Source organism: Macrobrachium rosenbergii, chromosome 48 (assembly GCF_040412425.1).
Source record: "Macrobrachium rosenbergii isolate ZJJX-2024 chromosome 48, ASM4041242v1, whole genome shotgun sequence".
NCBI classification, from domain to species: domain Eukaryota; kingdom Metazoa; phylum Arthropoda; class Malacostraca; order Decapoda; family Palaemonidae; genus Macrobrachium; species Macrobrachium rosenbergii.
Genome location: NC_089788.1, coordinates 27,626,165 through 27,638,447, shown reverse-complemented (window position 1 = coordinate 27,638,447; position 12,283 = coordinate 27,626,165). Strand labels below are relative to the sequence as shown.

The 12,283-nt window shown below is 43.5% G+C and overlaps 1 protein-coding gene across 2 annotated transcripts in view; it reads left to right on the top strand.

Annotated features, from left to right (window-relative positions):
- Cdc45 (cell division cycle protein 45) overlaps nt 1-12,283 on the top strand; it is a 118,698-nt gene that overhangs the window by 1,132 nt on the left and 105,283 nt on the right. The window lies entirely within an intron of this gene.

Below are 12,283 nucleotides of genomic sequence, written 5' to 3'. Positions count from 1 at the left end.
ATTTAAATAAGCAACCAAAATACTATAAGAAACTGCCATTTCTCGCTAAATACCCGCCGTGTATCTATTGTTTAGATCTAACCACTATTCATGTAATGAATCCCTTCTTCTTTTTTACAATCTCTGCTTCTATAAGCAGATGAACTGCTAATTTTTTAGCAAATATACTTCTGTTTGCAGATCTGTCAAAAGAAGAAATTGAAAATGGAAAAAATATTTAAACGAGCACACACAAGGGAGCAGTGAATTTGGACCCTTAAACTGTAGGATTACCGTGAAGTCTGCTGACCTTGCAGGCTAGACTAATCTCATTGGTTATTCACTTTTTGGTAAAACTTTACTTTAGTTACACAGCCTGATTCTTGCCAGTCCCCGACATAACCTTTCCTGTAACGCCAGGTCCTGACCTAACCAGATCTTACCTACCCAACCTAACTTAGAGCGACGTGCCCTGACCTGGCAGGGGGTGGGGGTGGCAACCCCCAAAAAGGCTGTAACCTTTCCAGTTGACGACTGGCAGGAGTCAGGCCGCTCAACTAAAGTAAAGTATTATCCACTTTTCAAAAGGCTTGGTCAAAATATGCCAAGACAGTTACTAACCTATGAATATTAAGGTTCTGGGGGGAGTGAAGAACTGCTGGTACAGGTTCCTCAGACAAACAAATGTGACGTTTCCTAGAATGCCATGTCCTTACCTAACCAAACCTTTCCTTCCTAACCTCACTTAGGGCGCCACGCACTGACCTGGCCAAGGGGGGCTTTGAAACCCCTACCCCCAAGTAACGCTAAATATCGTAAACATGGACTTACCTTCCGTTTGTAGGTAGTGTTAGAGACATCCTGTCATTCTGCAAACTGCCCCAGGTTTTTATAAGCTTGATTGTTCTTTGCTGGCAAGGCAGTAGGCACAGATCTAGGCTTAGCTTAATGGCCAGGAATTAGCCCAGATTACCCAATCCTCCTGGAAATAGGCCATTCTACACTTCCAGTAGTTTTCATTCACCAAGTAGGCTTAATGGCTCATTTGGGATACATGTAAATAAATTAGTATTGCAATAAACTCCCTGAATACCTGAATTAGCCCTGGTCGCTGACCAGCCCGAACTATATCCCCAAAAATTTACCCACAAAGTGGGCAATTAACTGTCACTGTTACCAACGCTACAGGTAGAATCTTGTCAAATGAGTCACCTGCGGTACCGCTGACAACGCTGCAGCAAATACCGGCCGACATCCTCAATTGTTACGCTTTATTGACTGGATTTGGAACTTCTCTCCCGGTTTGACTTTGGATTGGTACTTTGGACTGGATATGGATAAGTTAGACAAGAAGACGTCACCGTCTGCTAGTGCCGCTGCTCCCACTTCGTCTGCAGCTTCAGCGACCGAGCCTTCTACTGCTGGAGATGCTGCCGCTCATCGGTCCTGCATGTCCTGCAAGCATGGGATGAGCACCCTCAAACACGATCGACATTCTGTTTGTATTTTATGTAGGAAGGTTCAGTGTAATATCAGTCAGAGATGTGACGAGTGTAGGTCTTGGTCAGTAGATCAGATGGAGGATTATATGAAACAGAAAATCCTTAGCCTCGAAGAGCAAGCACAGGTCAGGACCAGCTGAAGGGTTACAATCAGTAGATAAGGAAGCTTTAGATTCAGAGTTATTCAAGAAGTTAGAGGGCAGGTTATCATCCAGTATGTCTAGCCTATTTTCTAGCCTGATGAGTAAGTTAACAGAGAATAGAGATAGTGGTAGTAGTAGCATAGTTGATTCTAATCCCCTGCCAGTTCCAGAACCAGCCCTAATGGGTGGCGGGGGTTATGAAGAACTGCAAACCTCGAAGGTAGGTTCTGCCGGCCCTCCTGGCGCAGAGCAGGCAGTGTTGGCAGCAGATTCCCCCCTTCCCACTCAAGGTGTAAGTTCTGAGGTTGATGTAGAGTTAGGTAAGACACAGACGAGTAGGGATTATAGGTTAGGAAGTGTTCAGGAAGAGAAGTGGAATGTGCAGTCTTGTTCGGGTTAGGTTGGGGTTTCTAGTGTGACGACTTCGTCTTTGGATCCATCTTCGGTTTTATTTCTTGCTTCGAGTTCTTTTCAACAGAAGGTTTCTCAGTCCATGGTTGGTTGTTCGGATGTGGTTTCAGGTTTGTCGGGTTCTGAAGTGTTGGAGAGTGCTCCTTCGTCTTCGAAGGTTCCTTTTCCTTTGGTGAATAAGTTTGGTTCGTCTTGCGGTGGTGGTAATTCTGGTGATCAGGTTTTCAATTTGGCTCCATATAACGCAGATTTGTTGGGTTTTCCAGTATTCACGATCACGTCTTGAAGAATTTTCCAGAGTTTGCTAATGATGTCTCAAGATTATCAAGGGGGAACAGAGTCGGTCTATTTTCTTTCTCTAAAAACTATGTCCTCTTCTGCTGCTTCTGAGTTTTCCTTTTCCCCGATTTGTTCTAAGCCTTCTTCCAATGTATATACACAATCTTCTTTATCGGGTCACTCTTCGGAGGAGGGCTCTTCGGAGTCTCCTCTCGCTCATCCTGTTCTTTTGCCATTAACTCAGCAGAGCAAAGAATTTTCATTGGTTCAGTCCTGTAATGTTGGAGTTTCAGTGGCTCCCTCTCTCTCTTTGGGGTTGAGGAAAGGTGTACCTTTGGTGGGGCTGTCTTCTTCAGCACCTTACATGGGTCCTGTAGTTTCTCAGGCTTCTGGTCTAGATGCTTCACAGGCGGTTGCAGAATCTTCCGCAACTCCATATATTCATCGTTTACTGGGTTTAAGACGTATGTGTCCACTGCGGTTCTTGTGAATGCTATGGCAGTTGGCGTTTCATCTGCGCCATCGTTGAGTATATCAGTACCGATGGTGTCCTCAGCCTCTCCTTCCACTAGGGTAGCTGGTAATTTTCCTTCTTCGGTCCCTATTGGTTCTGCAGCTCGTAGCTTGTCCTTAGAAACACCTTTGAGTACTGGACCAGTTGGTATGTTCTCCACCTGTCCAACGTTGGCGGTAGGTGTTTCGGTGGTTACTCCGAGTGTGGCTTCTTCCTTTTTCTCTTCTTCTACTTTCTCAACTTTTCCTGCGGTTATTTCTGTTCCTCCTTCTGAGGTGTTCAATGTGCATACGGCTTTGGTTCCAGGTCATCAGGGAGTTCTTCCTCCCTCTCCCTCTCAGTGTGACTTCAGCTCTGGATACCCATCCTGGTGCAGTGTTGGTTCATCCGGGGTTAGGTGGATCGGGTGTTGGTGCCTGTCTGCTCTCAGGGGTGGGCGTTTGTTGCCCAGGTGTTATGTCATTGTCGCTGGGTGGTCCAGGGTTTGCACAGTCAAGTGCGACTGGCTCAGTAGTTTTGTCATCGGCTTTAGTTGGTACAGGGTTTGTGCAACTGGTTACGGTTGGCTCAGGTATGATGGGGTCAGGTATGTCAGGTGTTGGTCTTACGCATCCAGTTGTAGAGAGTTCCGGGTTACTGGGTGCAGCTATTGCGGGTGGTCAGCCTATCTTTTCCCGTTCCGGTTCGGTCGGACCAGTCTGACAGAGAATGCTCTTTTGAAGAAGAGGATCTGGTACCAGATATAGGTTTTTCTCCAACAAATGAAAGCGAATAAACAGATGGCGGACTTTATCCATTCTCCCTATCCACAGTCCAAGGCTCCTGAGGAATCTACACAACCAAACCAAGCAATGTTTGAATCATTGTATGCAACTAAACCAGTAGTCTCTCAAACATCAAGTAAACTGGTTTGGTTTGGCTGAGTCGAGCTGGCGTTGAGGGAGGCGGACTCTAGGTTAGCTTCTCTTATCGGGTTGGGTAGACAGGATTTAACCTTGCTTCCTAATCGGAAGGGGTTCTGTAGGGTAGCGGGTAACCCTTCCGCTGGTGTCAGAGTTCCACTCAACAAATCTGTTAAGGCTCTTCTCTCTTGGGTTAATTCGTCAAATCGTTTGGTAGCAGTTACATCTCTTGAGGCTTGTATTTTGGAGGAAACCTTTCGCAGCCAGTCTGAGACCTTGTCCCACTCTATGTGGATGTTGTCTGGGTTGATGGGGCTTCTCAAGATGGGTATACTCCCTCCGATCTTGTATGGTTTGACAACCTCATCACTTTGGTTTTGATGGGGTTGGCATACCAGGCTAACATTTCGGCTGGCTGTACAACGTTCTTTGGCAAGAAGAGGAGGGACTTCTTTTTAAATCATCTGCCACCTCACTATCCGTACATACATAAGAGGGTTCTGTTGAGGGCCCCTTTTGTGCTCTGCAACAGTCTTTTTAGAGAGGAGGAGTTCTCCTCCATGGTCAATTTCGTGTTGTCGTCATCAGCAGTAGCGTCACAGGAGGCTATGATTCGTGTGGTGGCTCAGGGTTCAAGATCACCTAAAGGATCCAGGATGCCATCTCCAGCTAAGCAATCAAGTTCTAAGTCCCCTGTAAGATTGCCAAAGAAGGTCCGTTTTGCTGCTAAGGGTTATTTTTGCCTTGGATTGGAAACCTTTTTCTTTCAAGAGGGGTTTTCGGAAATAGGAGACGTTCCCTTCACCTGTACCTGTGGGAGGTTGCCTTGCTCCTTTTTTTGGAACATCTGGAAGGAGTGGGGCGCAGAGAGTTGGGTAATGGAGGTGTTAAGGGATGGGTACAGATTCCCATTTCATTCTCGTCCTCCTCTGTCCAGCTCCCTGGTTTACCTTTCCAGTTTTCCCCATCCTCCATCAAAGGGATAGCTTTAGCGGTGGAGATCCAAGCCCTTTTGGAGAAGCAAGAGCCCGCTCCTCCTTCTCCAGGGTTTTGCAGCTGGATCTTCATGGCTCCAAAAGCTGGAGGGTCTTGGAGACCCATTATAGATCTTTTGTGTCTCAACAGGCTGGTAGTTTCAACGAAGTTTCACATGGAAACTTCGCAGTTGGTGCTGCAGTCAGTTCGGAGAGACGATTGGATGGTTTCAGTGGACCTCAAGGTTTCATCACAAACCTCGGAAGTTCCTTCATTTCTCGGGCCCAACTGGAACGTTCCAGTTCAAGGTCCTCTGCTTCAGTCTAACCACAGCATCTCAGGTATTCACAAGGGTAATGTCTCCTATTTTGGACGTAACGCATCGTCGGGGATTTCGAATGAGGAGATACCTCGACGATTGGTTGGTTCAGGCTTCGTCTGTGGATGGAATGTTGCAGGCAAGGGATTTCCTACTGAACCTATGTCAGATCTTATGAATTCGGATCGTTTTGGACAAAAGCTGTCTAATTCCAGCTCAAGTAAAGACCTATTTGGGGATGGAGATTCAGACGCATCTTTCGAGGGCTTTCTCAACAGAGGAACGGATTCTTGTGGTTTTAGGTCAACTAGAGGTACTCCTGTCAGACAGGACTCAACCAGTGAGCTTGTGGAAGAGCTTGTTTGGCCGAATGTCCTCCCTCTCGTTACTAGTTCCAAGGTCTCGTCCCCGGATGCGTTCTCTGCAGGTGTGTCTCAGGAATCGCTGGGACTTTCGGGAAGAGAACGCAGTTGTGGTCTGAGACAATTCTTGCCTGAAGAATCTTCGGTGGTGGTCAGAAGAACATCATCTGACCATCGGCGTAAGATTGGACTCCCCCCCTCCAGACGTTCATCTGTACGCAGATGCCTCAGATCGGGGTTGGGGTGCGACCCTGGAGGAATCTTAGGCCAGGGGCCTTTGGAGGAATCTGGATCGAGAGGAGTCCATAAATTTCTGGGAGTTTGAGAGCAGTAGAAGAGGCTCTAAGTTGCTTTTCGGAGCAAGTAAGCAACAAGGTAGTAGCTCTCTTTTGCGACAACGTTATGGCCGTGTCGTATCTAAAGAAAGAGGGAGGAACAAGATCACAAGTCTTAAACAATGTAGCATAGAGAGTTCTTTGTTGATGCGAGGACCGCAGGGTTTCTCTTATCCCTCAATTTGTGTCGGGGAAGCTCAATGTTCTAGCAGACGCATTGAGTCATTCTCAGGAAGTTCTTGGGGGCAAATGGACTCTGGTTCAGGAAGAAGTACAGCATCTGTTGAGGAGGTGGCCAGCGACAGTGGGTCTCTTTGCCACAAGAATGAATTTCCATCTTCGGTCTACTTCTCCCCAGTAGCAGACCCCATGTCATGCGGGACAGATGCAATGCTGCACTCCTGGGACAACCTTCAAATATATGCATTCCCTCCTTTCGGGCTGATTCAACAGGTACTGATCAAACTCAGGAACAGTATCAACACTCAGATGACCTTGATAAGCCCCTTCTGGCCCCAAAGACCTTGGTTTCCAGACCTTCTGGACATGCTGATGGAAATTCCAGTATTCCTTCCAGAGAGGAAAGGTCTTCTCAGACAGCTGCATTTCCATTACTTCCTTTGGAACCTCCGCGTGCTGAAGCTAGCTGCCTGGAGACTGTCCAGCGAGCAGCCTGTCATTCAGTACTCTCAAAGGCAGTGGCTCGCCAACTGTCTTTCTGTCTGAGAAGATCAACTAGGAAACTATACCAGACTAGGTGGGCTATTCACCGTAGTTGGTGCCAGAAAGAGGGGCATAGCATTTCACGTCCATCGGTTGTGAAAGTGGGAGATTTCCTCTTGTTTTTAAGGGAGGAAAATAACTTGTCATATTCTACGATTGCTGGATATAGGTCGATGCTTTCAACCAGTAGAATTTTGCAAGATCTATTAAGATCTTTTAGAATAGAACATCCAGTTTTTCTGCTTCGGGCCCCCTCGTGGGATCTTGTGGCTGTTTTGAGACTGTTGAGCTCTTCATCTTTCGAACCCTTGGAGTCGTTATCCTTAAGAGAGTTAAGCTAGAAGGTGTTATTTTTAGTTGCTCTGGCTACAGCAAGAAGAACTGGTGAGATTCAGGCAGTGGCTGTGACGGTATCCTTTTCGGGACAGGATATCTTTCTTTCTTACTTGCCAGAATTTGTTGCGAAGTCTGAATCTGAAATGAATCCTCTTCGTAGATTGTTTAAAGTTTCATCATTGAATGATTTTCAAAGAGGTGACACATCTGAAATGCTGCTGTGTCCGGTTAGAGCTGTCAAAGTTTATTTGTCACGTACTGAGAAACTTTTGCCTCGTCCAAGAACCTTATTTGTTTCCCCTAGGTATCCATCTTGTCCCATTTCCAAAAATGCAGTTAGTTTCTTCTTGCGAGAGGTTATTAATCAAGCTTCGGAAGGGTTCTTCATTGCTTTCGGAGCCTTCGAGTTATTCTTCGTGTCTAAGGGCGCATAGTGTCAGGGGGATGACTACTTCTTTGGCTTTCTTGAGGAATATTTTGGTGTTAGCAATCTTGGAGGCGGCTGCTTGGAAGTTGGGTTCGGTCGGTTTTCACGACGTTCTACCTAAGGGATATTCAGTTTTCTTCAGAGAAGGGTTACTTGCTGGGTCCTTTTGTTGCGGCCAACTCAGTTTTATAGTTAGCTTGCACAGGTCCCCGGTTAGCGGCGGGCTCGGTTAATGGCGATCCAATTTTATGGGGCTTGTCTAGCGATGAAAATCGGCAACTTTTGGCGCCGATAATTGGGTATTGGCACCAATACATACGTAACAGAGGCACCGATAACCGAAAATCGTCACTTTTTGCCGCCGATAAGCCCGAAAATTGGCGAAAAAGCACCAGAAATCGCCGATTTTCGGTTATCATCACATCCCCAGAACGGAACCCCCTTTGATAACCGAGGACTGCCTGTAGTGTAATACTTATCTGGACACCTGAATGATTCCCACCCTCCTCCCCACTTCAATTTTTGATAGTGAGTGACTCAGTTGAGGATGTCAGCCTTTGTCGGCCGGTATTTGCAGCAGCGTTGTCAACGGTACCTCAGGTAACTTATTTGACAAGATTTTACCTGTAGCGTTGGTAATGCTGACAGTTAACTACCCACTTTGTGGGTAAATTTTTGGGGATATAGTTTGGGCTGGTCAGTGACCAGGGCTAATTCAGGTTCTCAGGTAAGTATTACAATATTAGTTTTATTATGAAAACTACTTTTCTTTAGATTATTATTAATCATACTAATAGCACTAGCCTGTAGGTTATGCTAGAATGACGTAGAAAAATATTTTGAAAAATTCACTCTAGATAGCTAAGAAGGGTCAGTGAGGGAACAAAAGTTTATATTGAAAATTTAAGCTTGATTACTAATACATAGTATATAATAGCTAATTGTTGTTAAAATTATATAAAGAAAGAAAGAGTTATATCATGTATAATGTTTGTCCTAATCACGCTGGGAAAAGGGAAAAGATACTACCATGCTCTTCAACCAGACTGTTGGCACCTTCTTGTGGTTATAGGGAAGTGTAAGAAGGAGTCCTGGAACACCCTTCCATTTTGGCTTTGTGAGCTAATCAAATGAGCTTTTGACTCCTCTAAGGAGGATGCCACCCATCCTACTCATGCGAGAGCCCACGAAGTCAGGGGTGTGGGATCAATCCTAGCCTTTCAGAGGAACCACGTGGTTTGCCAGGTGTCTGGCAAAGTAAGACCTTACCCACAAGTCCTTGGATACCATCTCCTAGGGACCTATGGTGGCTGCTTATCAAGTTGTGAAGGCATCCACCTCTGTTCAGACTGACAAGTATCTGGTCCAAGTACTTTTGCTTAGGGTAGCACCGGGCCTGGAATGCTGAGTGACTGGACTTATCCTTCCCTTTCTCCTTCCCATAGCAGCATCTAGGGATCAGACTAGATACAATTAACTACACTTTGTGCACCCTGTCTTAGAGTTCTGTCTTTGAGATTTATGTCCCTTTATCTCTTCCATTTAACAAGGGGTGTTTGGAATTAGTACAGCTATACAGTATTCTGAACCCAGCAGTTTGTGTTAGTCAGAATTAGCTACCCTCTGATGAATTCCCTTACACGTGATTTCATGGTTCTCTGATCCTTTCCTTGCATGAAGCTCACTATACCCACACTGTGGCCCAGGCTACTGCGCTGTCATCCTTATGCCAGACTGATTTGGAGGTTATAGGTGAATTCAATTCTAGAGAGTTGTCAGACTCACTCCCACTTAGGGAGTGAGTTTCCTTTATAAAAAGACAATGGTTATTATTTCCATGGAACAAATATCAGATTTTGAAAGTAATTTGTATTTGTTCCTACAGAAATACAAACCATTGCCATTTACATATGAGTATCCTTCAGTAGGAGCTGGAATTAGATGCTGAAAACTTGGAAACAAGGTAGTTAATATGGGGAGGTTGGGTTAAGTGGACCAACTGTCACACTCACTCTTCTTTTTGCTGCAGTATAGTTCAGCATGCTGTGCTCCTCTGTCCATATTTGGTTGTTGAGAACTTGGCTTGTTTGGACGAGTGTTTTCTCATTTGCCCTTTAACCTCGTTTATTCTTCCTTTTTGTTGCCCAGCTGTTTGTTTTTTATTTGAATGGAGAAAAATATGAGCAGTCTCTGAGTTATGTGGCCGCCCTTGTGGGCAGTTCACATTGCTTGAAACGACTGACTTTCGTTGTGCTGCCGAATACTTTTGAATTATTCCTTTTTCAAGCCATTGTTCTTTTCTTTATACATGACTCACCTTTTATCTCACCCTGCCTTCCACCTTCCATGTGCCATCTTCCTGCTTTCTATTTGACCTCATTCCATCTTGCTCACATTTTACGCTCAAATTTCTTCTCTTGTTTAAACTTCCAAACTCATTTACTTACTAGTTTCCTAAGTTTCTCTTCAATTGTAAATCAATACCATTCTGTATCATCTGCAAATATCCTTTCACACCTTATCTTCTCATCCCACAACTTTGCATCTAAGTGTACTGTATTTTATTTAACTTTCATCACTCCATCCGTTAAGATATTACAAAGCCATGTAGGCATAAGACACCTTTGTCTCAAACCCTCTTTAACACTGAACCAGTCATATACATTCTATGATAAAAACAGTCACATACCTTCCATGATAAACATTTTCAATCTCTCTCAACAACCATCTTCTATACCGTACATTCCCAACACCCTTTATATTGCCTCTGTTGATTCTGTTATAACTATTTTGTTGGCCCATGTTTGCCATACGCAGTTTTTTATTTTACTTTCAAGCTTCTCACAGCTCTCATGGCAAACACTTGGCCACACACCTTTCTTTTCTGAACCCACTGTAAAGATCTTCCCCCAGCAGTCTTCTCCCCTCTGTCTCACTCTCTCATCACCTAGATTGCTTGATGACCTTAGAAATGCATTCCAACTTTATTCCTTTAGAGATTAAGATTAAGAATGCAGTGTTTGTTATGACAGGTTGGTAATTTAAACTTTCACTTATTTTGCTTTATCATAGATGGTACTCTTAATATATTTATGTTCTATATAAGGAGGAAAGGGTAGAAAAGTCCAAAAATGAACATTTAAAGTTGATGGCAGTTATACGTTAATACAGTGTACATGTTGAGACTGCTGACAGTAATTACTTGAAATGGTAATGAAACAAGTTGTTACTGTTGAATCTTACTTTCCTCGGAATAAAATCCTGGATGGAAGTTGATAATAAGAGCCATACTCTCCTTTGCTTGTTTATTGGTAAGCTGACATTGTAGCAAAGACAAGGTAAAAATGTTGGAAGAACATAAGCAGTATCATTCAGGACATATGAGCTTAACATAAAGTTAGTAATCATGTCCTGTAACATGAGGCAGAATTAATGGAATCAAAGCCTGTGAGGTAGTTCAGATAGGATTTGATACAAAACACAGTGATATCTGCAGCACTGTATTTGGTAACACTTTGAGTTTTAAGTGTTGATAATACAAGGTTTCCAAAGCTGAGGAATCACATAAGATCTCTTGCACGGGATTACAAAACATATTCATAACAGTGTTCTACCCCTTTATTTGTCACTAAACATATTTTTTATATAAGTAACTTACCAAGTAATTACATTGCTATAGTTTCTATTAACCGGCAGCTAAAATTTTTGAAATTCGTGGGTCGCGCTATTTTGTTTGGCAAGGTGACTAACCCCGCCCACTTTCAGGGTAAGAGAGGAACAACTAGCAAAAGTATTCAATTTGTTTCTGCCGGCTAATGGCTGTACACCAGCTTTTAGCAGCAGCCCTGATTTTGGAATTCGTCTTTCCAGTTGATTTCTCATCGTATTTGGTGAAGTATTCTTGCTTTGATAGTCTTTCGGCATTGTTAGATAGAGTTAGACTGTTTTTTACCTTTATTGTGACTCTCTTTATGACGATTTTCCTTATTTACCGATTGTGACTTTAGTTGACTTGTTTTTTCAAAAAAAATTGTTCTTAGAGTACCCAGATGACTTGTTTTTTCCAAAAAAAATTTTCTTAGAGTACCCAGATGATTTGTTTTTTCCAAAAAAAATTGTTCTTAGAGTACCCAGATGATTTGTTTTTTCCAAAAAAATTGTTCTTAGAGTACCCAGATTTTCCTTATGTGGAGTACAGTTAACCCTTAAACGCTAACTGGACGTATCGTACGTCGACTAAAATTGTCTGTTGGGTGCCGAGTGGACATACCGTACGTCGACTACATAAAATTTCAACCTTCGGTCAATTGACTCAACCGAAATGGTAGAAAAATGCAATTGTAAGCTAAAACTGTTACATTCTAGTAATATTCAATCATTTACCTTCATTTTGCAACAAATTGGAAGTCTCTAGCACAATATTTCGATTTATGGTGAATTTTTGAAAAAAAAACTTTTTCCTTACGTCCGCGCGGTAACTGCCGAAAATTTCAGAAATTCTTTCATTTTGTTGTAATGTTTGCACCGGTTATATTAGTCGTTACATAAAGTTTTATACAGGCGGTCCCCGGTTTACGATGGGGGTTCCGTTCTTGCGCCGCGTCGTAACCCGAAAATCGTCGTAAGCCGGAAAATCGTCGAAAATTGTCAAAAATCTTAAGAAAACCTTACTTTTAATGCTCTGGGTGCATTGAAAATGGTGTAAACTGCATTATTATTGAGTTTTACATGAAAAAAACCTTCAAATTATGATTATTCTGCCATTTTGGGGCCATATTTCTTCCGTCGGATCGGCGTACGACGCGTCGTAACCCCGGAACATGCGTCGTAAGCCGGGAAATAATTTCTGATGAATATATTTGAAAAGCGTCGTAACCTCGGAACGTCGTAAGCCGGAACCGTCGTAAACCGGGGACTGCCTGTATATGGAAATGTGCCCAATTTCATGTAGAATACAAGGGAAAATAACTCATGGTTGTAGCTTCTATCAGTTTTGAAATATTTCCATATAAATCACGATAAGTGCCAAAATTTTGACCTTCGGTCAACTTTAACTCGACCGAAATGGTCGAAAAA